General features: G+C 33.0%; 1 pseudogene; it reads right to left on the bottom strand.

Annotated features, from left to right (window-relative positions):
- Positions 1 to 232: 232 nt before the first annotated feature.
- Positions 233 to 5,260, bottom strand: LOC134240888 (uncharacterized; annotated as a pseudogene).
- Between the last annotated feature and the right edge of the window lie 206 nt (positions 5,261 to 5,466).

The following is a 5,466-nucleotide window of genomic DNA, read 5'->3' as shown; positions in this document are numbered from 1 at the left end:
GTCACTGAGCATGCATATGCATGCATGTGTGTGTGCTTGGAATAATTATAATGACCTTATACTCCAGTATGGCCATAACTTCTACATGTTGTGATCAATGTTTAATATGTACTGTATTAAAATGAGTAGTAAATTAATTTTATTCATATTTTCTGACAACAGCAAGAGTTGGCAAAACATGAGTTTTACTGAACCATCTTTGCATTAAATCAAATACCAACACATTACTCACATAAGCACTGATTTCTACAATACGAACAGCATTTACAGTCGCTTATGTTACCATCTGTTTTGGAATCCAAACACAGACAGAAGACTGTTCCTTTAGCAAGAGTCATCATTTTTACAGTATTTAATGATGTCATCTTTGATGCCAGGAAGATTGGTCCCTATGTCGCGATTTCCATAATATAAAGTCGCCCTTGAGGGTTGTCCCTGGCGACCAGCCCTCCCAATCTCTTGCAGATACTGGGAAGCATTCCGAGGAGGGCATGTATGAATGACATGGGACACATTTTTTGGATCAAAGCCCATACTAGCAATGGAAGTTGTTAACAACAGTCTAATTCTAGGATCTTCCTTCTTCAGTTCTTCTATAGTTTTGTTGATGACATAGTCATCCTGTCCTGAACATATAGCACTGTATATTGTTTTATCAATGTTACTTGTTTGAAATAAGCCATTTAAGTACATTAACCCTTCACTCATATAGTGCACAGGTATGAAAAGCAAAGTGACGGGGAAATCATTCTTTTGTTTAAAGAGTTGGTTACAAATTTTATGAACAATTGTCTCATATTCCGACATGACATCATCACCAGAAACTTTCTTGTACTTTACCAGAAAGATATTTGGCCTATCTGGTGTCTCCTCTGTCATTTTATGATTCTCAAGGCCTAACTGTTTAGGTGTTGTCCTCTTCTGTTCAATCGTCAAGGTTCCACTCAATCCTATTAGTGGTACATCTGGGGAAAAAATGCCTTAATTCCACTGAGCTTCTTGAAGGCTGTTCTGAATTCTCCCCTGTAAAAACAATAATAAAAATAACTAGAAAAGAAACTCGTTGCGAGCAACGAGAGGTCTTCCGTCCGATTCTGAAAAAAAAAAACCCGCAAAACTGAGCTAAAAAAAGTTATTAAACTTGTTATGAAAACAAAGGGGATTAAATTCAGGTTGTTAGCGTGAAAATCCAAACCGCTTACTATTAATCTATAGGAACCAAAGCTCTAAATGTATTTGTGTATACTTCTGCAACAGTACATTTGTTTTCGAATAATGAAAGGCAGGTCACTATTCATAATTTTGTGTCAAACACCACGAGTAAATCTTCCCGCTTTTTCTTTGGAATGTTCCATTAAATAGGTGCGATAGCTTCGATGGAAATGAAACAAGAACGTTCTTATAGCTTAAATTTCAAGGTTAAGAAAGTATATTTAGCATATTTACACATTCAATATCGTATATAGATAAGTAACACTAAATCAGTGAATCTGGTAAACTTTTTTTCCTTTTTTTTTTATTTCCTGTTAATCCCCACTGTGAACATATTGATAAAAGCATGCCTACTACAGTCAGGGAATAAGATAACATTTATGTTCAATAATTTAAATCAGATCTTTCAGACAAGAATGTTAATATGAACTCCATTCAACGATCTTTTGAAAAATGATTTTCTTATTTTTTTCTTTTCTATTAGTTGAATATGACACAAGTCTGCATGAGCAAAACAGTGGTTACGTTTAATACTTACTATGTACATCCATATTGTTTCTTAAAAACTATTACTTATACCTATGATTTAAAATCTAATTTTCCGCATAAAAACAAAAGATACTAGGTATCGTATTTCATTTGCACATTTAGTCTTTTCTTTTTCTACTTTGAGAACCAGCCAAAACCAATTATAGAAGACGTTTCAGACGACCAAGGATTAAACCATAGTTTGACACAGAATTATAACGTAACAACGACGTGAGAATCCAAGTATTCCTTTACATTTCAGTTATCCTCTTTTACTTTCATTCAAGCAAACGCTCGGCTGACTTCGTAAACCCTGAATTGCGAAATGTCGGAGTTGATAGAGACAGCCGCCATTTTGGACCCGCTTTAGATTTTTAAATGTTAATATCTAGAGTTTGGATTTATCAATATTCAAACAAATTATACAGTAAGCATTAAAAGAAAGGTTTCTATTAACATTCAAAAAATAAATGAAAAATATTGAAAAACAAAAAAGTTAGAAAATAGGGGCTTTTTGATTTCGCATCTGATAGCAACAGGAAGTAATGACGACGCACGAAAAGGTAATTCCGCACATCTAGAAGTCGTCATCTATCATCTCTAATAAGTCTCCAGTTAATATCTTAAGCCATTTTAGAAAAAAAGGGGGAACAAAAATCCATTTTAAAATCAGAAAACTGTCAATATCTTGGAACTTAAGGTGAGTATTCCAAATTTTACTTGTCATGCCACAACTTCATATAATGACGCATAATTCCTGAAAGTTTCATTGAAAACCACTGAATAGTTCTCGAGAAATCGCCTGCACAAAATTTTGGGGGAAAAAATAATAATAATAGTAATAAGAAGAAGAAGAAACAGTAGTATCACTAGAAGGTCTTCCGTGAAGACGGAAGACCTTAATTAAGAAACTTATTCCTATTTCTAACCCTTGATAGGATTCAATAATTTCAAATATTAAAAACAATTGTTCATTAAATTTTCTGCTTGTTAGGTGGATATTCCTAAAAAAGATATACCAGAGAATCTATGAATTTAATAAGTATAATAAATGAAATGTACAGCTGCTCCAAACTGAACTTTTGCGGGGCCACCAGGCTATCTTCCCAACTTTGAACCAGCTAAAAAATGTAGCCTTGGGAGGGAATTGAACCCTCGTACAAAAGTCTGTTTGGAGACATTTTCAGAATTGTCAAGTCATTCACTTTAGATATGGTTTATCCTTCCTTTAGATGAAAATAGATTGAATTAATTGATGAAACTTATAAAAATTTAAAATGTATTTTTGGTAGAGAATGAAAATTGTTAACAAGTTAGTTTTTATTTCCCACTGAACTGCACATACCCTCTATCAAAGCCCTATGTCAGATAAACATTGATGCCTCAAAGTAAGTTATTGACCTAAATGTTTAGTCTACAGATCTATAATACAGTTATTGTCCGTTTGCACATGGTTTCAGTAGTCAATATTAATGAATTTTAGGCTGGTGTATGCTAGATTGAAGGAATGCACGGCAATTAAACACCCAAAACTGAACTTATAATTACTACAAAATAAAGCTTGTGAACACTTTATATACTAGATACGATCTCGTTGCGAGCAACGAGAGGTCTTCCGTCCGATTCCGAAAAAAAGAAAACCTTTGTAAAATCTAGCTGAAAGGGTAAAAAATATATTACACGCAAGAGGGATTGAATCCAAGTCGGCAGCATGATAATCCAACGAGCTAAATATTACGTACGCTGTCTGGACCTCTGCTTTAAATCTTCTTGTATATACCTCTGTATAACAGTGCTTTTGTCTTAGAATTATGAAAGCTAGTCACTATTCATAAATTCGCGCCAAATGCCACGAGTTAATCTTCGCACCTTTTCTTTGGAATGTTCTCTTTAATAGGTGTGATAGCTTTAATGAAATAAAAAAAAACCGTCCATTTAGCCTAAAACTTGATGATTAGAAAGTATATTTTATACATTTCACAAACTCCATATAGTATGCAAGGAAGTAACACTAAAACAGTGAAACGGCTATGAATTTTAACTTTTTAAAAATTTCATGTTAAAGTGAACTTGCTAAAGTGAACTATCCGGATTAGTTAAAAACATTCATGAAAAGATTGAAATGTTTCGCAAAAAAAGGCTCCCCTTACGACGGTCAAGGAGTTGGATATCGTTTGTGCTCAATAACTTGAATAAGATCTTTGAGACAATAATGTTAATATAAACTCTATTAAGCGATCTTTAAAAAAATTTGGTTATCTTATTTTGTGTTTTTTATTAGTATAATATGGCACAAATGTGCATGGGAAAAACCATGGGTAAGTTTTGTACTTACTGTATTCATTGATATCCTTCTTGAATAACTATTACTTGTAACAATGATTAATGAGCTGCTTTTCCGTGGTGCAATCAAAAGATATTTGGTATCGAATTTCATTTGCACATTTAGTCTTTTCTTTTTTTACTTTGAGAATCAACCAAAACCAATTATAGAAGACGTTTAAGAAGAATTTAGTTTGACACAGAATTGTAACGTAACTACAACGTGAAAATCCAAGTATTCCTTTATATTTCATTTGTCCTTATTACTTTCTTTCAAGCAAATGCTCGACTGCGTCAGTAAACCCTAGGCCTTTCAACTAATTTTTCAAGTTACACATATGGTAAACAATATTGTATAGATAGATTTATAGGTACATAAAATTATCAAAAAAGATAATAACTTGTGCACACTTTTAATTACCTCATTAAAAAGTTTAATCATTTATACTTGACTTTTCCGATGTTGTGTTTAAGGACAGGTAACTCAGGTGTGAAAATGACCAACTTAGTGCCGATTTATGAGTTATCGTTTATAAGAATGACATATAGGCTGCTTCAGCATTGGTGTTGTTATATACACAAAAGGGTTCCTTACATTGTTTTCTTCACAAAAAAAGTTTTGACTAAGAGAAAGAGAATGCCTTCTCTCTACCTGAAATAACAGGGTCAAATGAATAGGGAACAGACTATATTCAATAGTTTAACTCTCTTAGACGATTATTATGAAGAAGAAAATTTATTGTAATGTTTTTGTGTTCGCGCTTTTTCGCTTCCTATGTAAATATATATATTTTTACAAGTAAATGCAACAATTGATCATCTTATTTGTGTTACTAAGCACGAAGGGGAACGACCGTGTATAAAAATTTAAATAGGTTAGAACTAAGAAGGAGGGTAGATTTCACTTTTTATTTTAATTACAAATTTTAATTATTTGCAGTAAACCGGTGTCCGCAACTATAAAGTAAATAAGTTTAACATTGGTGCTAAATTTTAAAACCACTAGATGCTACCGAAAGCAAAGAAACACCTGAGAAATGCTAAAAACTGCCTTGCGTATAAACAGTTAGATACCCCGAACCTGCTCTAAACAAGAATCAGCAGTGAGTTATCGTTCATAACACCGACCCCTAGCGGCAGTTGAAAGGCCTATAAACCCCTACTGCGAAATGTCGGAGTTGACAGAGAGAGCGGCCATTTTGAAACGCTTCAAATTTTTAAATGCTAATATCTAGAGTTTAGATTTATCAATATTCAAACAAATTATATAGCAAGCATTATAAGAAAGGTTTCCATTACCATACAAAAAATAAACGAAAAATATTGAAAAACAAAATTTTTTTAAAAATTAGACTTTTTAAATTAGCTTCCGGTAGCAAGCGGAAGTAATGACGACAAACGATA

Source organism: Saccostrea cucullata, unplaced genomic scaffold (assembly GCF_032062105.1).
Source record: "Saccostrea cucullata isolate Sc308-1 unplaced genomic scaffold, CSIRO_AGI_Scuc_v1 ctg3076, whole genome shotgun sequence".
In the NCBI taxonomy this organism is placed as follows: domain Eukaryota; kingdom Metazoa; phylum Mollusca; class Bivalvia; order Ostreida; family Ostreidae; genus Saccostrea; species Saccostrea cuccullata.
Note: the sequence above shows the minus strand (reverse complement) of the source record. Positions and strands in the feature narration are given on the sequence as shown.